The sequence below is a fragment of the Oxyura jamaicensis genome, chromosome 4, assembly GCF_011077185.1.
Source record: "Oxyura jamaicensis isolate SHBP4307 breed ruddy duck chromosome 4, BPBGC_Ojam_1.0, whole genome shotgun sequence".
Classification (NCBI taxonomy): domain Eukaryota; kingdom Metazoa; phylum Chordata; class Aves; order Anseriformes; family Anatidae; genus Oxyura; species Oxyura jamaicensis.
Window position 1 is genome coordinate 61,592,302 of NC_048896.1, and position 26,367 is coordinate 61,618,668.

General features: G+C 38.3%; 1 long non-coding RNA gene across 1 annotated transcript; it reads right to left on the reverse strand.

Moving 5' to 3' along the window:
• Positions 1–239: 239 nt before the first annotated feature.
• On the reverse strand, positions 240–25,817 carry LOC118165407. Its single transcript, XR_004750033.1, has 2 exons — positions 25,759–25,817; positions 240–843 (listed from the first exon to the last, which is right to left on the reverse strand). It is a non-coding gene; the product is annotated as an uncharacterized LOC118165407 (long non-coding RNA).
• Positions 25,818–26,367: the final 550 nt, after the last annotated feature.

A 26,367-nucleotide genomic window follows, 5' to 3' on the forward strand; every position in this document is an offset into this window, starting at 1 on the left:
AGCTATCATATATTTGATAGTGTGTACTGACAGAATAAAACATCATGTAGCCTGGCTGTAGCATATTCAGCTCTGAAATGTATAAGCTATACCATCTCCTTAGGAATCCTTAGGTTTTATGGATTTTGTGTGTGTGTGTGTGTGTCATTAACTGATTGAGAAAGAACTTTTCCTTGGCCAAACAGTGAAGGAAGGCAGGATAGAAAACAATTAAAAATATACCAGACTTTTAAAAAGAGTCTCTTTTACTATTTCTTCACTATGTACAAATTACATCCAAAGACAAAATGTCAAGATTATGAAACCTTTGCTCAGAACACTTTGGAAATGGCTGGTTTCTATTTATAAATCACAATAATAGAACCATTACAAAAAGAAAAGACTAGCAAGCTGAAAATTAGAGCTAGAAGCTGCCAGGCTGGGAATTCTGGTCCCAGTGGTTTGTGAGCAGTGACTTAATAGTTCTTCTTTTTTTTTCCCCCTTTCCAATTGCTTATGTCTTCCTCCAATCTTTTTAGCTTTGCAAAATAAACATCAGCCATCTTCTCTAGCAACTTAGCCCTCAACTGTTTCTACCTAACAGACCAGTCTTTACATTTTCCATACTGTTGCAAATTCTCTTTGAGGATGTATTTCTATTCCCTTGAAATTCTTTATCTGCCCAACTATTCTGAGACACATTTGGTCTCTTAGATGCTGCCAACTCTTCTTTCTCTGAAGCTATTGCATTTAGAAACCTACTGAAAGTATTATGAAGTTTGGTTTCCATGCACTTCTTGGAAGCTTTTAGTTACAGAAACTTCAGAACTTTTCCCATTGTGTTTGGTATTCATGCCTCCAGGCCTGCAAGACAAGCAATAAATGAAGACATTCAGATGTTTCCAGATGCAAATTCTTGTACAATTTAGTTCAGTTTAGAGCAAAAAATTATTTTACATTGTTTTCTTCACTGATTGCTTGTATCGACAGCCTGCCTACATTGGGTTTCCCAGCAGTCTAGTTCACTGTATCATTTCAGCTGGATGAGTTATTCACAGACACTACGAAACAGAAAAATAAAGCTACTCCATAACTATGGTCCATAATGCATACTTTGTTCTTCAAGAACCTCACAAACATTAATAATTCTGTGTTGACCATACCAAAGCACAGAAACAAAAACATTTGTTCTAAAATCTTATCCCTAAGGTTTTCTAAATGTTTTGGCATCCACAAATCACCATGACAAGTCCCAAATCCCTCAAAGTCTGTCTAGAAGATGTGTCAAAAAAACTGTAAAAATTAAGGCCCCAGAAAACACCTAATTCAATGTATTTTCATTTCATTGTTTATTCTTCAACCGACTATGACATTCTTAAAGAACAGAAGTTGAAGACCAAACACCTTTTCTTCCTCAATTTCTTTTCTAAAGACATTGCTTTAGCATAAGGCATTTGGGGAAGTAGAGCAGGTTTTCCTTAAAATTTCTACCAGAAAATTAGTGTAGAAGCTGTAAAAAGCACATGTGCACATACAACCACCAAGTTGACACTAGAGGTTTATATTTATATGCATTTCCAGCTATTTTCAGTGGTTTAACTACATCAGAAATCAACCCCTATACAGATCATGGGTGATATTCTAAGTTCCAATAAAGTATAAGGAAACACTACTAAATCATTTCTGCTTGCTGAAATGTCAAAAGGGCTTTAGCTGACATAACTTCACAGAAGACTGGCTGTAAGTCCTGCCAAGTTAAAAAACACCATTTTCATGGAAGGACAGCAGAGATGAGAAATTCTATCACAGTGCCTTCCTTACACATTTTCTGCAGTTGCCTGACAAGACGTTTTTGTTCTACTTGACATGAATGGAGAAAACTTGCAGGATTGCAAGCTTTCAGTAGGCAATCAAGAAGTGGCGAATGTTTAGCAGTGCACACGACTAGATGCTGACCTTAATAAAACTGCCTCTTTACTGAGAGGCCCCAGGATTTGGCAAGCTGCACTCACAGTCACTAATTAAAAAGCAGCCGTTCCAAATGTGCTTGCACAAGTGTCATGGTCACACTTCTGTCTTCATGCTAGGTATGTGATCAACATCACAACTACTCTGTAGAAATGCTTCTAGAAATGCTCTAGGAACCCAGTTTTTGAAATCTGTACTGCAGCTACTTCAGCTGCATGTGCAATTAGGGGATGAATAAAGCAGACAGCTGCTTAATATTTTCCTTGTCTGTGAAAACAAGGTTAACCAAGCACACAATGGATGCTGAAGAAAAATGTTAGTCACTGTCTATGTGTTTCTACCAGGATGAAAGATAACATTTCGCAACTGCCCTTGTGTATCTCATTTTGAAAATCAGTCCTTAGTTATTTTTACGGCACTACAAGCAACGTCAGCTAGTCAGTGTCCAGCATACTACAAAAGAAAAAGCCTTTGCACTTTGTCGCAGCTAGAGAACAGTCCCTATCTACCATAGTGTAGATGTGCACACTACACAAGAGGAAATAAGAGTAAGAGGAAATACATCTTTCTATAATTTAAAAAGAAAAACAAAAATCAAAATCTTAGCATTTGACAATTTAGGTAAAATTACCTTTCTCTGTAACTTCATTTATTGTAATGACATCATCCTCTTTCATACAAAGTTCTGGCACCCCAAACTACAGGAGTTGCATGACAGCAGAAGCAAGTGTGGAGCCTCTCCATCACAGGAAGATGATTTTCCAACCCATCCAAGCCACCCAACATTTAATCTTCTGTACAGCAAGTGGCACTAAAGGATGCATTCCTTCCAAAGTCTGTTTCTGACATTCAGAGATGCTTCTGGTCTGGGGTTTACAGAGCAGTATCATTATTCCCTATCCTGCAACCCAGGGCATGGTACTGAAATATTTCTAACTTGTGCACAGTGGGTGAGCCCCCGTCCTTAAGATAAATTGCCATAGCAGAATAGAGCAAGCAAGGGCATTTCCCTGGTTTTTATTTCAAATGAATGGATGTGGCAACTGGGAATATCATGAAATCCTAAAGAAGGGTTAGAAAGAATGTCTAAATTATAAAGGACATTACATAATGTCACATAATATTTATTTTCAGAGCCAGCATGCGTGGCCTTTGATTTTAGTCACAATTATAATGAATTTCACTAATGTTTCCATACTAGTTTCTGTTACTGCCAATTCCTTGCAAGGCATGTTAGGCAATTTCATTAAAAAGATACTTCTCGGAATTACAAAACCAAACCTCTTTGTGTGACAGGCTTTTAAAGAGCTGACACCAAGCTTTGTGAGGAAACAGGAAAGATTCTGTCATCCTAGCACTAAAATGTGAAAAGGTGGATGAAAAACTAGGTATCTATTCCAATCTGACACCTCTTACATTAAAACATATTGCAAGCAAAAGCTGTCTGATACCAAGATTTAAAAACTGAACTTAAATGTCTTATGCTTTAATCTACAGGTCCCTCTAATTCACTATTTAGCTAATATGTAACCCAAAATTTTTAATAGTTTAAGGAACAATAATCAGAACACAATGTTATTAAAAAAAAAAAAAAAAAAAAAAAGTACATGAGAAATGCTTGTTTTAGTAAGACTTAAACACTTCTTTCAGAGCTGAAAATTCAAATGCATCTCCTAAAACCCATAAAATTGAATTAAAAATAATTAGGATAACGATCACTGGAGTTTTCATGAGAAGAGATACATTTGCTTCCATCCATGCATCCTTGCCATTATAATTGTTAATTATGACAGTGTTGGAGGTACATTACTCTGCCAATAAGAAGTAACAGAGAAGAGTACAAGCATCTAACCAATGAAAACATAAAAAAGTTTAATATTCTGTATTCCTTGCACTGCAGTTTGTGAGCCTGTGGAACTTACACATAAATTAGAACTTTTACCGTGCCCATCACCTAAACCCCATATTTTTCAATAGCTTGATTTATGTCTTTTAAAGGCTCTCTAGTGAAAGCTTCTGTTTCACTCTATTACAGAGATTATAACCTAAAACCATACTGCTGTAAGTGGGTACTTTACACCACACACTGTGAGAGCAGCCTAGAAAGACTTATTGGCAGAAACAGTGAAATTTCTCTGAAGACTAGACATCCACAGGGAAGTCATGTAAGTCAAACTAAACAACCACCAGTAAAACTGGATACTGAATGAGATGGCTCTGTCTTCTATATGTGTCATATTTTAAAACGGTCATATTTTGGACATTCTTTAAAAAGCTCAAAATATGTTTTACAGGCTTTTGTTCTCTGTGCCTCTTTTGTGAACTCCTGTACCAGTAAAGTATGTGAACTGTCTTCAGAAACAGAAAAACATGTATAGCTGACATAAATGTCTCGTCCTTTCCAGATTGCACACTAGTCATTAGGATCTCTGTTGTGCTTTAGTACTATTGAGATCACAAGAAAGATCATGGATAGACTTAAAGTAAATGAATGAGAACCAGACCAGGATACAACAAATTCCTAGCACTAAAAGCAATGGTCTGTTGGGTCTAAAACCTGTAATAAACCAAGGGCCAACTATTGCAGTACACTCCAGTTTAGAGCAATATATTTATCTTAAATGAAGACCTTGTGTGAGAGGGGGCAATGGATATGTTTTGGTTAATTTTCAAAGGCAGCTGTTGTTAGGCTGCCTCACTGGTTTGAGTCCCCCAGAAAGGGTCCTAGTACAAAAACATTTTGTAGGTGAATAGGTCAAAAGTGATTGCTCTTTAGCCCAGGAGGGCTCAGATTATCAAATGACCCTGCAATTTGTCACGCAGACATAATTATCACAATGCATCTGTTATTAAGGCTAGCATGTTATATACAACGTATGCATGCAGAGATTATTTGGTGTTTTGTAACAAATACTGAATAAGTTGGACTAGATGATCCTTGTGGGTCCCTTCCAACTTGGGGTATTCTATGATTCAGTATATGCATGTTTATAAACTTAAAGATACACACAGAGGACTCTGTTCTTTCTCTGGAAAGATATCCAGGATCATACACATCAAGCACAAAACAGGCACTGGCAATGTTTCTCTACATATCCAGTTTTGACATCAACAAATTGTTATTTTACTGCTTAGATTGTCTGTGGGTATAATGCTTCTTCCAATTTGTACTTAGGCATCTGTGTCCAAAGCAGAACTGGAAATAAGATTCTCCTTTTGTCTCTTTGTCTCAAGCTTCTGAGATAGCAGGGTTTATTTTCTCCACAAAACAATGCAGAAGCATTGGTAATGCCAGCATACTCCATTATCTCATCAGAAGGGTAAACTGTGAAAGGAAGATGGGTGCTCCTCTTTCAGTTCTTGGTCATTTTACCTACTTGCTAAATGTGCTTTTCTTTTACAAAGCAATTGGACAATAATGATTAGAAAGGACCAGTTGACACTGACTCACTGGTAACTGCATAAAACCCACTATCTCAGAGAAACACTGGAGGACATAATTCTCATTTCACTTGATTATAGGTTGAACTTTCAAGTATGATTTACAAAGAAAAAGTCATTGCTGCCCAGACTATCACAGACCAATGAGAAAGTTTGCCTCAGAAATTTAAACCAAACAGCATTGTGAGAGAGGACTTTTTGGCCTTCTAATGATGTAATTTGTGGATTGATGATAACTAGGCACAGTACTGACACTAGCTCCCAGACAATAGGAAAGTACAGGAAATCCACAAGTCGAATCATTCTCCTTTGAGGATATGCTTTTTCTGACCTGGAGACTACACACTCAGCCCTGTCGAAAAGACAAAGATTAGTCACTGAGGTAGGTGTGCTCTCATTCCTACCTTGCGTGAGCCTGATGACAGCCTGTAAAGGATGTGTCCTCATGAAAAGGGAGCTGGATTGAAAACAAAATATTATAGGGAAAACATTACTACTTAATCTCCATTATATTTTCAGTCTAAATGCAAAGACTTGAGCAGTGTGCAGAACTAACATCAGCAGAGGCTAATTTCCCCTCTTTAGCCATAAATATGTGACTAAGGATTTTAGGATGGTGGTAGTATTCCATCTCACAAAAGTCTGTCAAATCCTTCCTAAACATTCAGTTTGAACAAAGAAGAATAAATAACTGCATGAAATAATTGTGAATTCCTAAATGCTGCGTATTTGTAGAATGTAATCTTTTCTAAGTTTCCCATTATTGGGGAAGAATATCTGCCAGTACACTAACTGGCTTGCCACAGTCCCAGATCTTTCCACTTTGACCTTATATGAATAATATGATTTGGGGATAATAAAAGTAACGGACTATTCTATGCATTTCTAGTAGCCTGTATATGCTGAATTCACATCAGCAGCTTCAGAAGGCTCCAATATCACTGCTTTCTTTATGGAAAGAAACCACCCTCAAACTCATTTTAAGTCCTTTTTCATTACCTATGGCTTCTTTGTTCCTCAGCCCTGCTTTCCACATCTTTCCTTTGCTCATACATTTTCTCCAGCACCTAACAGATTATCTCCAACTCTATGTAGCCAAGTAAAAAGGCATTTGGGATCAGGGCAAGGAGCAAGAGCAAACAGTGCACTGCAACAACAGCAGTACAAGCTTCGGTATAGAGGAGCTGTGACAAGCAATGATCTCTGCCGTGGCTGCCCTAAGGTGCCTCCATCCCATGGCAAGCAATGTCAAATCAACACCCCACCCCTTGTCCTAGTGCATGTGACTCTATGTGAAATGACTGCATCTGGAAAGGCTGAGAAGACTGGTGAAACTTTAAAATGGCATCTCAAATTTATTTCAAGATGTTAATAGACTTTAGTAGCATTCTTCTGCCATAATTTTTCCTTTTCTGGGGCTTTCCTGATTCTCACTTCTTTCTTCTTGCATGCTTTCTCCAAGGCTATGGCCTGTGAGCTCCTTGAAAGGGGCTGAATAACTTTTCCCACATGACAAATTGGCGGCACTGGATAGTTATTATTCTTTAGGTTAAACAAACAGTTTGGGTAGGGAGCAGGTCTAGGTTAACTGAGGTAACAAGAGGAACAGAGCTGCTGCTGAGTCCAAACACTTGGTGGGTGGCATTTGCTTGAATCCCTATTGCTGCTCTGAGTTGCACAGAGTTGGCAACCCAAGTGTTTCGCAGTCAGGAATCTGAACCAAAAATCTGCACATTTTTTTTGGCACTGATGTCACAAATTACAGTACGGTGTTTTCTTCTTCTTCTTCTTCCCTGGATTTCCTCCTTAGATAGGAAAACTAGCAATTTATAATTGGATATGCATTTCCCACAGGCTTGAAGAGAACCACACAGTGCAGATGTGCAATGCCACCAAAAGTCTCATCTGCTCCAAGGGGTACTTTCCACTTGCTACTTGTGGATCTCAGTGGAAAGATGAGGCATTTCCTCCTTTTAAGGACTGCTGTGGTCTCAGCATCTGCTTATTTGGGGAAATCTCCCAGGGTTTGTCCCAGTAACTGGTTTCCACAGGGAGGAGCTAGTAAAAGTTGCAGTTTTCATTTCAAGCAAATCTCTGTGTGTGGTATGAGACACTGCAGTGTCTGGAGCAGGCAGTGAAGTCTGCCTGCAGACAGGTAAGTCCCTTGACAACAGCAAGGATGAACAGTTGAATTTCAGTGTTAGTACAGAAGCCCATGCCACACTTTTAAAGTAAACCAAAGTAGATCACCATGGGATGTCTTGGCTTGTATATTCTTAGACTTTAGAATTTGGGGTAGTTGTTTAATTGGCTTGTTAGTTCATGTCCTGACAACTCTTCCAGTACCTTAGCTTACCACATCCTCGCAAAAGTAGAATGAAATAAAATTGGTCCCATAAAGATAGCATGATAAATGTTGTATCAGCAGTTTTTTAAAAGGATTTTGTTGTTATCAAAACTGGCAGATATTAAACAGACAGAGTCTCAGAATAATTGATATAGGTGACAGGGTAAGCATTTAGTCTCCCAGTAGGCCAGCCACCTGTGCAAACAGCACTTCCAACTTCTATTTCAGTTGCTGGCTCCCGAACAGTCAATTATTTAGGGCTTTCCAGAGATTTCACTGGTGGAGAAAAAAAAATATTCATGGCTGTTTTTGAAAGGTAGCTTTATCAGCATAGCTCAGTTGTGCAATTATAACCTCTGTCCTTTTTCCTCTTTAGACGACTTCAGGTTTCAGCAAGGCAGCTCTGCTTTGTTTAACTTCTGTGGAGCAGTGTTAGTACCACTCATAGTATTCCCATATTCCACAGGCCCTGTACATTCCCTTCTAGCTGCAGTCTCTTGGTATTCACTGCAGAAGAACAGAAAGGCTTCAGAGAAGCCAACAATCATTGTAAACCTTTTTCTCCCAAGATGATAATCCAATTCCTGAACAACTCCTAATGGGTGATTCCAGTAATGACTAAACATCAGTGAAAACAAACTAGTCTGACCTTTTCCTGTAGTTCAATCTTTCCTGGGCATCACTCAACAATAAAGAATGCATGATTAAATAGAGAAGTCATGAATCCAGAAAGAAAAGAATGGCATGACAGTTTACCTAACACAAATGGACTTTGGCGTACGTGATAATAACAACCATATTACTTTAGATAAAGCTAGTAATTAAAAAGGGTGGGGGAGGGGAACAAAAACTATTAAGAGCTATATACCTGCCTATGTGGGGGGAGAAATAAAACCATCAAATGCAAAATCACGTGTTAATTATCTTTGTTTATGATGTCATAAATGTTATTGCAATGTTTCTTGTACTCATGTCTGAGGAAGATATTTGGCTAAAGGAGACATTAATAGCCTATTTTATGCCTAATTCTACACTCATGCAGATTTTGGAAGCAACTGCACTACTTATTTTTTTAGCGAAATCCATCATTTTGGACAAACAAAATAATTCATGTAGGAAAATACATTCCTAAACTGATTTATAAAGCATTTGGCTCTGGTATGATCATTAGCACCCTGGCACAATGCTTAAGAGAGACAGATGACAACTTAATTTTCAGTCGTGATCAGGAGACAAAATACCAAACCATCAAGGATGACAATATGGGTAAATAATTTGATTATGCATTCTTCTCCTTCAAAGCTTATTTACAAATCACATTCTCATAATTTTTATTTTGTCTCTCTCAAAATGAATTGCTCACATTTCTGCCACTTTAAATAGGAATCTACTCCTTGCATTAGGAGGACCTTGCCTCTTTCTCCCCATTGCTTGGTAAAGACAGGAGGTCACTTTCCACAGTCATTGTATGGTAGTCCCCAGAATGATGAGAAACACATTATCTAGGCCAGCCCATGGTATGGTTCGTTTCAGGGATGCACAGAGGGACTATCTCACAGCTGGCAAAGGAAAAAGGCCAATTTGAAAAAGTCTTATTTCAGTGAGCAGTGACAGATCCCAGATAACCAGCCAAACCTATATGTCAGTGCCACAAACCTTTATGTTTGTGCCTAGGCACAAACTCCTCCCCCAAGAAGCCCATTTGATACCAGCAGCTACTTCAGTGCAAAAAATAAAAATAAAAATAAATAAATAAATAAATAAGAAAAAAAAATAAAAATAAATTGTTTGCAATTTTAAAGCTTAATCTACTTGGACTGGTCTTTCTGAACCAAAGAAAGACTACAGCTAGAAAATTACTGTCAAGTCACTTTCATACCAACATGGTGATGTTTTCCCATAAACATATTTGAGATCTTTTTATTGCTTTTATGACTCAAGGGATAGAATTTCTGCTATATTCCTCAACAGATTATTCACTGTTCACTTAACAAAACAGATTTTTTATTTTTTTTTCTGCTGTTTAGCCTACATTTCCTGTTTCTCAGTTTCACCCTACTGTTCCCAGTAATACTTCCTTTGGAGTGCCACCTTCTCCTGGCATATGGTATTCATGGCATTAGCCTTAAAACATTTCCTATTGTTACCACTGGAAGAGAGAACACTGAATTAGTCCTAATGCAAGCAACTTTTAAATACCTTCTAGCCATTTTAAATTTACTTTTTGTTTCAGTGGAAATATTTTTTCCCTGTACCTCTGCACCTCTGCCAGTCTAGTGATATTTCTGTGATGCACACAGTGCATGCACAGTGCTCTGAAAGAATTGCCCAGTCTCGAAGGATCCTAGAAAATGTTCTGCTGTGATGCCTGCATGTACGTTATCTCCTCACCCGTGGAGACCTTACAGCCTCCTTCTCCTCCATGCTCCATATATGAAAACAATGTACACAAAAAACACCTGTGCAGGTCTCTCACTTTCCAAACAGCTCCTTCTCAGCAGGAGCCTAGAAAGATCTGTGATTTCCATCGTGTCTGCTCTTCTGGGGGCTGTCAAGCCCAACTGAAATGCTGTTGATCACATAGCTGTGACTTCAGACAAAGAGGCATGGAACAGCATGAGGGAGTTAAACTCTGACTTTCTGCTTAAATTCTGTACAGTTTATTTTCAATAAGGAAAGCTTGAGCTAAAAAAAAAAAATAAAAAAAAATCCACTTTTTGCTAAGAGAGTAAACTAAGATAAAACCTTTCCAGCAAAAGTAACCATTTTCCACGAAAGTAAAGGGAGGCCAAAGTTCATCAGTTTTGTTTGCTTCATATGTCTTTTCTGTGGGATCCATCAGGCAAATACTACACTAAAGTATTCATTGAACACAATACTAACATTTGGCATCCATCCTGCATCAGCTGAACTCGTAATCATTAAAGAGATTTACACGGTCCAATCTGCCTTGTTTTGACTGGTCAAAATCAATCTTAATTCAGAGTGCTGCTTTTTACCAGATGTCACTCATCCTCAAAGTATACGGTTCTAGAGTAAGTGTGATACTAGGCAAAAATCACAGTAAGATGAAGATTACATATGTTATTTTTACAAAAACCACAGCAATAATTTTGTCTCACTGCAATTCTTTGTCCCATCACATATTTTCCCTCATAAAAATAAAAATATTTTTATGCCTTTATTGTTAACATTTCTATTATGATTTTTTTTTTGTTTGTTTGTTTTTTGTTTTCTGATGGGTAAAAATGTACTCCCCTATCCAACCCAATCCTAGTTGTTTTTGTAAGTGCCTTTTTGTGTTGATGTGGGCGGTAAACTAAGCAGAATGGGTGATTTTAAACTGTATTAGGAAAATACCATGGGTTCATTTCAGACGCTATCAAATGGCAAGTACAACTTTACAGCAGTTTTTATCTCATAGTCTTCCCCTCTCACATTTTTTTCCTTCTGGTCTTTATATTTATTGACTTCGTAAGACACAGTGTGTCCACATTGTCTTCTTGCTCAAAACTCACTTTCTTTAATGAAATTTGCAGAATCTGACCCACATCATATGCGTTGTTTTCCCTTTCACCACTGAAACAATTTGAAAAAGCTAGAAGAAAACATTTGCTTTATATTATTTTCCAAACACATTGTCAGTAAATAGCAAATCATTTTTAGCCTGATGAAACAGCTTTGTATCTGTCTTGTCAATGACAAAACTGTGAAATTCACATCAGTGACTCAAATAGTTTTTTGATTACTGGAAAATAAAATACTTAAAAGCCTAGCAAAGCAAAGCAGGATCATAAGTGAAAAGATTACTTTCAGGATGTAACAGTGTTTCATTACATATAGTTGCAGATATGTCATTCTATATAATTTTGTAGGTGAAATAACCTTTGTGTTTGTTGTAGCAAATGCAACTTATCTCAGATTGTACATGACTTCTACCTTTTTTTTTTTTCTTTAATTTATTTTTTTTTTTCCTGAAACTAAAGACCTTGAAAGAACTTGCAGCATGTTCACACTCTACCTTTTCATATCTCATGTGAACCCTTACCAGGAACTGACATTCCCATTCAATCAAAAAGTCCTCATTTGAAGACTCATAGTCCATATGCAGAAGACTTTCTCTCTCCAATAATTATATGGAAAGACTAGGCATTTAATTAAGGCTCTGAGAATGAAACTTCAAACTTCATGGAAATTCTCAACTCCCAGATAAAAATCAAAAAAGAAATAGCCTTTTTCCCCCTTCTGGTTGCAACATTTATCAAATCATCTTCTACCATTTATGATGCAGGACTCAGTCCTTCATCTTTACACACATGCTTCTCCAAGCCAGTCACATCAAAAGAGAAGAAGATACTAGAATCACCCTTCTGACATTATTTTTAAATAGCAAGCTTTCTTGTGAAAGATAGTGTCATTGGATTTAATTGTCATAGTGTATTTTCTTTCTTCAGTCTAAAACAGTGGGTATAGCAGGCACACACACACCCTTCCCCCAGGTAGCTACAGTTAATAAAATAAGCAATTCATTTCTGCGTCCTTATCTGCCATCTGGGACATTGTTAGGGTCAGTAATTCTCTGTGCTGGTGGAAGCACAGATGGAACTGGGGAATTAGGTCTTCACACAGATTGTGCTGTAGATTTCCTCAGAATATGAGCTTTTGTTTTTAAACAAATTAAGTACCTCCTCCTGCTTGTTTGCAAAGACCCTTTGCAATATCCAATCACACTTCCACGTAATCCTTTGGTTATTGCAGCCTCCATAGCTACCACACATAGCTACCACACACTACTAACGTCTTTCTGGGAGTGGTGTGCACTCAAGCACTTGGTTTTACCTGGCTGACCAAGGCACTGGCTTGGGGTGCAAGGAGGACTTTTGTGCAGTATCTGGCTTGATAAAGGTCACCTGACAACAATTAGTTACCATTTCTGCTTGCATACCAAACTAATTTCTTTTTTTTCCCCTGCACGTCTTCTCAGTGTTAAGATATTGTGTCCAACAAATTTAACTGCATACGTCGAGGTTATAAGGAGTTAACTTCAACTAATGTGTGAGGTTTGCATGCTTTCCAGGAAACACATGAAACAGACAATTAGCCATATTTTTCCTGGTGACTTGGAATTGCTGATAAGTTCTAGTTCCATTTCTAAGGAGTGTTGAAGAAAGCTGTTTCTTGAGTTGTTATTTAAAACATTCATGGAACAGAAAGTAAGTCCACTACACCAAAAATAACCTTATACTCTTCACACAAGTTACAGTTTTAATAGTAAAGATGTATTAAATCATTAGAAAGCCTGGTAAGCTAGACACTTTTACAGTAAGCTAAAAAAGATTCCAGTCCCAAAAGTTTCCCTTGCCTAGCTACATTCATCACTAGCTTGGAGACCAACATGCACTTAGACACTCTGGCTGCAGAAGTATTTTCCAGCATCTATTCTCTGTCAGCTAACAGCACTGAATCTTCCAAGTGTTGAATTTAACACTGCAAGTAGGAATGCTGTTTCTGCTTTCCCTTGCTTCCCTGATGTCCCCTAGTCCCCCAAGTTCTGGTTGTGCTGCTAGTCCTGGGCTGTGATTCCCTTGGGAAGTGTTGGGGTCAGGGTATTGGAGCAGATGGTGGTTGGAGCTACATCAGTCAACAGAGTGCCCAAGAGCCCAGCTGGGACACTGCTGAGACTGCCTCCTGACATGCACGGTGCCAGGCACCAAAAGGAAGACAGGGAAGCACCCCTGTGGGAACTACAGCAAGAAAGGCTGAAGCAATTGGTATACAAGTCAATTTAATTTTCCCTCAGCCATGGTGAGAAAAGGATGCTAGCACTGAAGCAAGAAGGTGTGTGATAGCTTGGTATAAAAGTCATTTTAATTTTCCCTAGGCCACAGTGAGCAAAGAATGCTAGCACTGAAGCACAGAGGTGTGTGATGCTTTGGCAATGCACTGATCTCTGTGGATAGTCACATCCTGGTGCATATTATCACAGTGACCTGATTACAACTTCACGATTGATGGGCTACCAAGTATTTTACTCTTCTCTTTTATCCATTCCTAGATATCTTATTTTGTTTTCTGGAAAGCAGATTCTTTTTTTCAATACTTTACATTCCATTAACTTAGTAAGGAAAGGATTAAAATAAATTAAAATTCCTCTCATTCTTTCTATTGCAGAAGGCTACAGAAAGTAAACTCTTCACAGATTTTTAGGATAACTGAAAAATACCTGTACAGCAGAACTCCAGACTTGGCCTGTGCGAGCTGTTTAACTGTATTCATGTTTGAGACAGTTTGTACACTTGAAAACACTTCATTGAGTATGCAAGGCAGAAAATTAAATTATCCTGATAGGCATCCACTTTAAGAGGTGGGGAAGCATATCTGTACAGCCAGCTGCACCACTGCATGGCAGTTAGAAAAAGAGCTGCTTAAGCTGATGGCAAACTAGAAGCCTAAAGAATGATTCATCTCTGTACATGTAGAAAAGAGAAAATGACTGATGCTCTTAGCACATCCAGGTTTCCTACTTTTGATTCAGATTTGAGACCTCAATAAAGAAAAGGAATTTCATCCAAACAAGGTGCAGGAATATGGATATATACAGATATACTCTTCTTTCTCCTATTAATCTTATGCTCCTAAGTGGAAGAAACCCAGGTGTTTTGCCCATAGCCTTTCTGCAGACGCCTGAGTCCTTAATTCACCTTGAATGCCAAAGGTAGTGAGACATAACCATAAGAAGGTACCACAACAGATTCAATAAAAAGAAATTTCTTTTAGTGACCTGTCAGGGCCTAATCCATGATCTCTGTTATTCAGGAATTTTATAAAATTGGATGAACAGTGTACTGAAGCGATTGCTGGTAAACTTGCAACAGATACAAAGATTAGTGGGGCAGCAAGAGAGGAGTACAGATTACCACTTGGAACAGTTTAGCTCACTGGGTAATATGATCATGTATTAAAAATACATCCCTCTGAATCAACTAAATGCAATGTAATACACTTGGGAAACATGGAGACAGATTGTACTTACACAGAATGGTGGACTGTCTTGAGAAGCTGTGACTCAGAAGAGGATTTATGGGATGTTATGGATAATCACCTACACATGAGCTTCTGGTACAAAGTTGTATCAATTGCAGCTTCTTTTCCTTAAATACATTTAATAAATATATTAATGGGAATATCAGTGATTGGTTATCTTGCATAAACACTGTGTTCAGGTTTGGTGTTTGCACATCAGGAAGATGTAGCCAGGACCAGTGAGAATTCGAAGATTTCAGAATTAGAACATTGTTTTTTGAGATGATGCAAGAAAAGCCTTAACAACATGATATGCACGAACAAGAGGTTTGGTGGCAAAGGCTGTTAAGACTTCCTTATTAAAGCCATAGAGTAACTTTGAGCTAAATTTAGGCTAGTGCAGCCTTGAGATGGACACCTTCAAAACTGCGAAGGTTAAACATTAGAATCACTGAGGAGATTTGATGTAAGATCAGATAACTTCCTATAATATGCTTTGATCAGTTTACAGGAGAGTTTCTTCTGCCTGTGTATATGCTAAGACTGGGATGAGATCCTTCAATTTATCACCTTTGCTCACTTTCACTCTGAAACACAGCAGTGCTTGCAATGTACTTTCACAACAAATGGCTACATCTTTGCAGAACAGCTGTAATTGAATCCTGTTCCTGACGGCTCTCTGCTGAGGTCAAGCAGAATTATTTTTGCTTAAGGAATAAATGCTTTGTTCTTCTTCTCCCCAACATCAGATACTGTGTACAGCAGGAGAAAAGGTGTTGAGCCCAGGAGACAGTGATCTAGTAAGACAGAAATCCTCTCAGTATCCTGAATATTTACTAGCGAATTTAGATATTTACTCTCATATTTACTGAGAAGTTTTTTTTTTTTTTTTTTTTTTTTTTTTTCTCCCCACCTGTCAGAGGTGTAGAGACATTTCTGGCTTTAAATTTTCACTACAGCATGCGGATGGGAAAAAAACCTCCAGGGGATCCATCCAGCCATGCCCTGCTTCATTCCACCAGTTATCCCACAGCTGTGTCTTTGCAAAGTCATGTTTTAGGCTTTTGAGTATTAATATACAGACTAACTGAAGTCTTTGGTCTTGACATCGACTATTAAATAGATGCATAATGGTGTGTTTTACAAGTCTGTGCTAGCTGATCGTGTGATCTTTTCTTGGCCTAAGGAACAAATACTTAGGTATGAAAACCATTGACTCCCCAACACACACCTCCTCTAGTGACCTATGCGCTGTGAGCAGAAATACCCCAGGTACTTATTCTTTATGAGCCTTCAGGCAATTTGAAAACATAACCTACACAATTTTCCAATCTTAACAAAGAGTTTGAATCCATGAAAGAAGCACGGGGATCATTACTAGAAAATAAAACAAGCAGTGTTTTATGTAACTGCAAGGTATACAGTACCTCTGTTCTTCAGTTGCACAGTAATAGCTGACTAGTAGAACTAGTGGAAAATGCCATATGTTCAGAGCAAAGATACACGAGCATCTCATGTTCTTTAACTCACACTGTTGACAAGATGGCCCTCGTAGTAATTTTTGTTTTTTGCTAACTGAAGCCACCAAACTATGGGCAGAAGGCATCAGGAGGAGCAGAGCTGCAAAAGCTTTTGAAGGAGTCATGGAAACACATTATGTGATCAAACAGGTCAAGCCAGGTCTGCATTGTAACACAGGTCAATTGTAACACATGACTACTGTTCAGTATTTTCTACACAGTACATTAACAGGTATGAAACATAAAGAGAAGGCTATACTGATGTAAGCCAACAAGATGTGGGGAGGGGGAAGAAATACCTTCTCCAAGATATTTGTTGCTTAAATTAAAAGTGAAGAAAAGGCTTTTCCTTTACAATATATATATATATATTATTATTATTTTTTTAAAAAAAAAGAACATACACATAGCACTTTTATTTGTACTGTAGCAGCACAGAATTTTTTTTATTATCTCCTCTACTCCAATTGCAGTCCCAATGGAGGACTGCAGGTTTAAAATTGACCTTAAATGTGTAAGTCTGGTATATAAGCATATTCATATGGAACCAGTTTCAACCACTGAAATAGTACGCTCTTTATATTTGAGAATAAGAGGTTTTGATTTTTAGGGAGCTGGTTGCAGCAAGTATATTAATCAACACAACCATTTGATTGTACTCCTCACAGTGAGCACCAGGCATACATTCACTGTGAATAGTGGGAGAAAATTACTTTAAAAATGGGCTGTGTATCTAATAAAGAGGAATTGGACTTTACTTCCCAAGCCCAAATATTGCACAATTTTTCCTTTTCTCTTTTGAAATATTTATTTTTTTTTACCCCCCCAATTAACATGGTGTTTAAAAAAATGAAAAAAAGGCCAAGCTAGTATCCATTCCTTTTTCACAAAAACATCCATGGAATTATAAGAGTTATTTCTACCTATACTGTGCCTTCAAATCAATTTCAGCGCAATTCCTGTGAGCAGTTTCAGCTAAAAGCTCCAGAGCATACATATCCACCCTTTCAGTAAGAGCAGAGGGAAAGCACTTCAAGCAAGAATGATATTTGAAGATTTATGATTTTCTTAACTACCTAAGCAAGCAAAGAAAAACAAGAACTGCAATATTTTTATGTCTGTGAATTATTCAAATGCTCCAATGCTTTCTTTCAGAATAACTAAACTATCTGCTGACACAGATAGTTTAATAGTCTAATAATAACAGAATGAACTGGACGGAGATGGTAACCTAATAATGAACTTTTTCCAGTCACAAACTACTTAGACTGAAAAATCTATAAAGACACTTTTCTTCAGAATCATTTAATTTTAGATTTGCATGATTACAAGTCATCAAATTTTAATTATTAAGAACATGCAATTACACGTGCTGAGTTACAATTCAGTTAGCTGCTCTATGCACTTGTTTGCATTGTACAAACTCTGTTGTTTGTGTCTTTTAAACATGTAGTGTTTTGTCTGCTAGAATTTATAGGTAGTTCCAACTTCAAAAGAAAGAAAGTGGACTGATGATTTTTTCAGCTTTTTAGCTCAGTTAACATGGGTGAAATCTCAAGATTATACAGATGACCTGTTCAATGAACTAAAGGAAACTTATTTCAGATTAGGTTCCTGGTATTCCATGAAATTGTGGTGTTGAGCCACTTTATCTGACATGGCTCAAGTGCACACAGAAAGGTCAAGTAACTTGCCCTAAGTGACAAAGTGAGTGGCTCCTAGACCTCTGCTCCCAGCTGCAAGACCTCCCACTCTCCTTAGCCAAGTCACAAAGAAACTCAATAGCCTGTGTCATCAGGAAAGTGTTACGGCCTCCAGTCACGTCCTGCTGAAACCATATGTTAACATTTGGGGGGAGAAGCAAGTATCTAAAAGGTGTAGAAAAGCATGACTTTTGCCCTCTTCAATAAGCCTGCAAATGCCTGCTTCCCCTCTCCTGTCCCCCCTGCCCCTACCCATCTGGTACAACAGCGATCAGTACATCTCCCAGTTCTGGCAGCCTGGCTCCGCGTCAGCACCTTTCCAAACAGAGCAGATTGCAAAATGCACTTCTGCTGAGGGGCTTATTTCTTTTCAGCCGTAACCTCCTGACTCATTTAATAGACTAAGTATCTGGGATGGAGACCAAAACTTTGTAGCTGGATTCTGTTTTCTGTCCCCTAGGGCAATTAAGTCCTTCCAGCAGTGTGAGCTTGAGACTCCTCTAGTGTTGCCTGCTTGATCCAGGCGGGATCATTGAAAGAGAGAAAAAGACTAGTGTGCTGAAGTTCTTATGTTCCTGGCAAAATATTTTAGCTTTGTTTAAAAAAAAAAAAAAAAAAAAAAAAAGTTCTTAAAAATCCTACGTGTATAACATGTAGCAGTCAGACATTTAGCCCCAGACTTCAAGTGCATTATATGGACAAGTTAGCCACAGGACTCCCATTGACTTTAATGGGAGTTTTGGTACAAGACCTTTATGCAGGACACTGGAAATCCACCCTTCACTCACACTAGAGAAAATTTCAGAGAAGCAAAATGTCTTGAAGAGTTGAAGTTTTTTTTAAAAAATCAAAACAAACAAACAAAAAACCACTGTGATATCATGGCAGCACAGCTTAGCTCTTATATTACTCTTGAGTGTCTGAGTGGGTTGGTGATGCTGTGAATCCAGTGCTTTGTGTGAGATTTTATATATCTTACTTCCACATGTCTGAAATACCCTGAAAATTCTTTTGTAATGTTTCACAAGTATTTATGATAGCGTAGTGACAAGTATTTATGATTGTGTTCACCTTTTCGGTGAACACAAGAGAAAAAAATGTTTTCTAGACTGTTTCTGTAGGTAAAATGCATTACTACATTTTAATTAAAGCTTTCTTTGAGGGAATTATAACTTATAAAAACCTGTTTGCCACATATAGATTTAAGCTATTATTTTCCTAACCCCCTGAATATTTTGCATACCACCAGATTTTTTTTTTAATATATATATATTTTTTTTTATTGGCTTGCACCATAAATCTCAGTGTCACAAGCCTTTTGTGCATGCTAAAAGGTTAGGGGTTTGCCAAATTTGCAAAAATAGAGACAACTGCAGAGCTACAAAAACATTGTTTCTGAGATTTCTTGGAGAAAAAAAAAAAAAAAAAAAAAAGGCAGAATTATGCCTTCATTTCTGTAAGAAAACAACTGTCATTAGCAATAGACTTTTATAAGTGATTAGCTATGCTTGTTAGGATGATACATTGGAAACCAAATGTATCTCACTTCCAAATATGATGCAATACATCTCTCCCTCAAAGGATTTATGTCCTAATTTTAGACTTGGCACTGCAAGCGGGTAAAGGGATCAGCTCTAGGAGCAGGTCAATTTCCTCATTAGGAACATGAACATTTTTAGCAGTGCACTACACTTCCTAGCATCCTCATTGCTTCAATTTTTGAAGATACTGCAAAAGAAGTAGGATTTTCTTTAGATGCTCTAAAAGTAGAGGGAAATCACTTAAGGGACTGGATTTAGAAAACTTTTTAAGCAGTATCGTCTGCAGAGGATTATGAAGAGGTTACTGTACAAAGAAGGTAGTCAGCTATACAATGTCAGTCTAGATTGCATATTAAAGCAACAGAAGTTGATGAAATTTGATAGTGTGTGAAGAAATTGACGGTGGATTCAAAATGTAGAGTAACCAGGTTACATGGAAGTACAAAAAATAATTTTAGCAGATGGTTCTTCAGGAAGCCTCAGAGAAGAGAAATTCACAAACAAAGTAGGAGATACATAGAATAAATGGAGGGAAAATATAGGATTTTGCTGTTTTGTAGAAAGAGCAGTGACAGAATCTTATGTCATGCAGATGTCATGAGAGAAAAAAGATGTCAAATAGGATCAGCTGAAAATAATGGAATCTGTTATAGACACCTGAGGTAAATATAAATAATAAAAAAGATATAGTATATATGACTGTGTCAAAACAACTGATATAAGCTGCAGTGTTTTCCAAGATCCTGTTCACTGATTATCTAGACAGGCCAAAATGTACTGTGCTGAAGCTGTGTTTTGGCCAGCATTTCTGCATTTAGTTCCATGGAAAGTATGGTATGGACAGGTAGGAGGAAAAGGTCTCAAGTACACATCCAGATCTTATCCCAGCACAGAGCTGGGATGTGTCCAGGACCTGCTCTTGGACCCAGGAGCTGGGAAGCACTGCCAAATCCCACAATATTCACATCGTCTTAGCAGAGCGCAGGAGGATCGTGAAACCATCAGTGTGAGGCAGCTGTGAAAAAGGCAAAATGTTCTCCTGGGATGAAACAGGGGAGGGATTTCTAGCAGAGATAAGGAAGCATTAATGCCTTAGAGGGGCCTTGTCTGGCATGGTGTACATAACGTCCTCCACATTCAACAAAATCTGACTTGCACTGGAAGAAGTAGACGCAAGAGCTACTTGGGTAGAGACTTTGAGTGAGGAAATGGGTGAAAGAATTTGGTAGACAACTTAGCCTTCTCTTAGAGGGGAGGTGATCACTGTATTTCAATACACGGGGACATAAGTGCCAGCAAGTTCACATCCACTCCCCAGAGCTTTCCACCACGTGCATTACCAAGCAGGAGGATAACATCTTCAGCACCAGCTATGGTTTTGCCATCTTGCCACTGTTCTCCCCACCATAGCTGTGCAGCTGTTGGGGTTGATGGGGACTTTAATATTTCCCCAGATTTAGGCATGGCTGTTTGTCCAATGTTGCTCTGTTGTTCAGGCCCACATTGCTTGCTCTCTCCATAAATTTAGCTACTTGACCACGGTTTTGGTTTTAATTTTTTTTCTGGCACATGGCATTCAGTCCCACAACACACCCAGCATCTCAAGCCAAGAATGACACTTAATTTTCAAGCAGCCTTATTGATGGTATTATAGCTAATATAAATTATACTGAAATATTTAAAATAGCACCAAGGTCATTTTGTTGCCCAAAAATAGTATATGAAGAACTTTTTATTTTCTTTTAATCATTCTCACTCAATAGATAAACAGTTTGCAAGCAATTGTTTCTAATGCAAAGCCAAGTCAGGTATTAGATAGCATAGGTTATTAAATATTTCAGTTTAGGAATGTTGATAATACACTGAGAAACGCTATGTTTTCACTCAAAAAAGGCAAACTAGCCAAAACCACCCCTCTCTAATGAGCTTGACAAGAGCTAGACACATTTTAGGAGGAGACACATCTGGGGCAAGATTATCGATTTGGGCTGCCAGCCCAGCCTCACTTATGGGACGCCAAATTTGCCCATCTGTGCATACACTTTGTGAAGCATTTGCCCTATGCTAAGGCCCTTCAGCACAGAAAGCCCCATTCAAATTCCACTTAAATCCTCAAAATTCAGCTTAAGACAGACTTAGGTGATGCAGGACTCTTTACGGAGTAAACTGGATCATTTTTCAAGCATTGACACCTGCATATACAGCTGATAGATTCTCACACCTGGCTAAACAGATGATTGAATTTGCATCTGGGAAATGATTTTTGCATGTATAAATCAGTATGTTATAATCTCTGTAGTTTATATTCAAAAAAAAAAAACAAAAAACGTACAGGGCTGGTAGAAGTTGTTTCTCAGTGCACAGGAAAACTAAAAATGGGGATTAACAAAACAGAATTCATGTCGTGAGCCTCTCAGATACTATTAAACAACTAGAAGCACATTTTTACCCCTTAATTCCATTGGTACTTGAAAAAACATTTAGAACTATGGCCTAGACCAGTCACATATCAGCCTCTGTCTTTTCCAGGCTTTTCCAAACTCACTTTTTTGCTCTCTGGCCAACTGAAGCAGAGAAAATTACAACCCCCCTGGTCCATTGCATCCTTCCTTTGACTGACCAGCCCTGTTTCTTCTCCCCAAGTCAATGAGCAAAAACTGCTGGATGGTGTGGCAGCAATCCTGAAATGTGCTCTCCCTGCTGTCGCTGCAGCATAAGGTGTGATGGGATACACAGGTGTGCCTCCAAAATGAGTGGGCTGCTGGGATGAAATTCTCATTTCACAAACACAGATCCCTGAGATTTTAACTTAATAATATATGACCGTATGCTATACCCATGGAAGCACCATACCTATTTCAGATCATACCACTTAGCACTGCAAAAAAAAAAACAAAAACCAACCAACTGGAGCAGACAGAATATCCTCATCTTTCTTTGGAGCCATTAGCTCCAGCACAGTATTGGATTTAGATTTTCATCTGTTAGTGTTAAGCCACCTCATGTGCAGTCAGTGCCAAATGCCTCCAGGATTTGCATTGAATACTTTTGACAAGGAAAACATTATTCAAAACACTCTGCTGGCAGCAGGTTCTGGAAATAACCCATGAAGGAGATCCCGATAAGGCTGGAGACATGTTAGAGAAGGGAATCCATGCTTCTTTGCCATCCCATTTGCTATAATTAAAAAGAACCATAGTAACTAAAATAGTTATGAAATAGAACAGTCAGAAGGCTATGACAATCAAGGAGCTCTGGGACTGCTTGGAAAGGCTGCAAGAAGCACCTCCAAGAATAATTAGTAAGTGAGACTGTGCCATGTGGGATCTCCTTCACCTTCTAGTCCCTTGCCCAGTGAGCTAGGAAATGCCTGGGTGCAAGCATCAGTTTGGAAATGCCGATGGAATTTTGCTCAAGCAAGAGAAAATAACGGGCTGACCCATTAGGTGTGAGAATTGGCAGCCCAGCCACAAGGAAAATGTAGAGCTGGTGGAGGATGTGGATGAAATAGAAGTTACTCCTCTGCGCCAATCAATCAGTTAACACCTTTGTCAGTTTGTGCTACCCATATAACTTAAGTGGGATATTCAAGTACAGAGGCTAAATATAAATTTATAGGAAAATGTGATGCCATGTTCAGTGATGCATCACTTGGGTCTGAATAGGTCCCTCATTTCTAAGTGCTTCGATCTAGTTGCTGCCCTAAATAAATGGGAACATGACAAAGGAAGGAATGGAAATGGCAAATAGGAAGAATGATAGAGAAATATATTTTGTCAAATGTTAGTTGCAACCATAGGATGAAGGACACAGCTCCTTTGACTACATAACCAGGTTCTTGGTGGCAGCAGGAAGTACAAAGAAAGGCTATAAGGAAGAGAAAGGGTGGGGTGGGGTGTCTGATTCCTTTGCTTTTGTCACATGAAATGTTCCTTGAGGGAAAGCAAACACAAGATCCACCACCTCCCAGCCTGATAATAAAGAAAATATGTAAAACATCATTTTACTCTGAAAAGTGACTGCAAAGGTGGTGCCTCTGCTTTGTGCAGACTAAATCATCTCTACTGGATTTACAGAAGAATACCATATTCAACATACAGGGAAAGATCTATTGGTTTTCAGAATTGGAATAATCTCATTTCATCATCTCATTTCATTTTTGAATTACATTTACGGGGCTATAGAGGAATAAAATAAAAAGTAACCCTCCTTCCACACACACACACACAAAAAGCCAGCAGCTATGATTTTAAACAAAACCCAAGAACATACCTGCTGAAGAAAAGATATTGGTAAAATTCAGGTGTCTGACCAGTGCTTATGTTTGTGACTATATTTATATCTGAAAGCAGAAGCAGTAGATAAATCTCACTGAGGCGCACACACTCATACGGTCTCCCATACGTGGGGCTCTGCCCTGGACGTGCACTGCTCTGGGTGGACCTGGAGCTTGGTCCCTCTCCTAGGGCAGGGATGATGGTCATGGCCTCAGCAGCAGCCTATTGCACCTAGGTACTCTATAACTTCAGTCAGGACACTCTGGTTAAACAGACTTACATCTCACAGTTTGTTTTATCCAAGAAGGGAAAAGCACAGGCTTTGCATATTGCTTGAAGCAACAGGGCAGGAGGCTGGGAGCATTTTTCTTCCCACCTCTTTTACCCTCCCCCAGCACCTCACTGGGTTTGGCATCAGAGAAATAAACTGCATCATCAGTTTATTACATCTGACTGCTTTATTTTTAAAAGTCCACAAACACAAAAGGCTGCTAAAGTTGTTTCAGCTTAGCTTAGCATCTGTACCCATCAGCTCTTGTGTTTCTTTGTAATATTAAAATTGTGTATTTTGGTTCTGTAGATTTATTACTTGGATGTTTTTCAATATCTTAATCTTGTTTTTTTTTTTGAGACCTTAAAATGTTAGACAGTTTGGGTTAATTTTTTTGCCTTTTATATTCTCATTATTTTGGTCCACTAAAAATAAAGTATAAATAATTGGCTTTACTCCTATCTGCTCTGCTTAAAGTTTTGATAACTTAAATGTGGGCAAATTCTTCTATGAAGCCACTTAAACTAAAGACATTTGTAAAGAACAGGACTTAAAGTAGAAAAAACAGATACAATATCATATATTAAATAATGTAGGATTCCATTCCTTTTACCACAATAATAACCTTGAAGGGTTTGCTTTCACAAATAATTCAGCCCTGGTGAAAGTGATATAACTCAGCTGAAATCAGTGGAGTTTGCAACAGCTCTGAACTTTGATTCACTGTTTTGCTGAAATGGTTTAAACTTCCTTTGGTATGTAATTTAATAAAGACAAAATGGACAAAGCTATCCTAGCTGCTACTGAGCAATTTAACATACCCTCTTTTTAGCTATAGGTAAACAAAAAATACTATGGCACGTCTACATCATCTATAGAAATACCCTCTTTGGAAGGAGACTGTTCTGGGAAGTCCTAAACTAAAGTATATTCTTAAAGTATATGCTCTTGCATCATGAGACACACTGGTTTAAGATACCTGGATCTTGAGTATGCTCATTTTCCTCAGTTTATGACATTATGACATCCTCTGCTTTGTTGCTGATGTGCCCTCACAGCCAAACAAAAGCCCTGGCAAGAACTGTGCTGGACCAAAGGGAGGAGGAGGTGCTTGTTGGACCTCTTGGCTATCCTGTCCTATTCCGCTGCTGCGAGACTAGCATTTAAATCCTGCAGATACAGCAGGACTCGGGGTGGTCAGGCCACGTCCCGTATACTTCTGCAAGCATTCCATGTAAGAGAGCTTCCTCTCATTGTGCTTTACCTATGTGACCAGAAGATCCTATCAGCAATTTCATGCCAGCGTGTTTCATATCAAGAAACTCCCCTTCCCCAGACACCCAAGGACAGATCAGCCTTCCCAGCTGCAGGGCCAGGATGCAGGCAGGAGGAGGAGGAAGGGCAGCCAGCGATTAGGGAGATGTGATAATGCTGGTGTACCAGCCAGAAGTTTGCCTTCACTAGCCTAGATTAATTAGATATGTATGTGGTTTAAGTATGTATTTCAGAATATAGAAAGAGAATAAAAAAACAATACAAGACTTGAAGGAGCTATAATCTTAATATTTAGATATTCCCAAATGATTTATACATGATTTATTTCTCTGTGTTTATTTTAAGCTCAATAGACTGCTAGAGAGCAAAATGACATGCCTTATCCCCAGGTCTTATATCCAAGACTTACTTACATTGGATGTGCAGTGCAACTCTGTCTTTCTGCTCCCTCAGCCAGTGCTAGGCAGGATACAAAAACCTGGAATAAATACAAATGTTCATTATTCAGAGCACTGGTATGGTTTTCAGAAGCGCGCGCATGAAGTTATTTCTGTGTCTTTGCCATTACTGAACAACAGATACATGCAAAGGACTGGTTATAGGCAGAACTGTGTGCCCAGGCAAACATTGCGTTCTGGCATGCCCCTGATTAAAAATTGGACCTCATATGTTCATAACTGACAGCCAATACCTTGGGGCAAACCAGATATTACCAGGAAGGGTACATGAACTTTTTTGTAAGTAACTATTTGAAAATGCCAGCAATAACACAGACTATTAAATATGCCGTGGTAGCTGTCTTGTTGCTGCCTTTGCTTACAGATAAATTCTTAAGGTATTAATTTGGCTAAATGAAATTTACCTTTAATTTTTGAACACTGAATTTACAAGTTATTTAAAAGAATGAACATACCTAAACATTTTAGTCAGTAACTCCAACAATCAGTCATTTAATGTTTTATTCAAGAACGTACGATACCTATCAGAAATATTAAAAGCGAGATATAAACTACTGCTTTCAT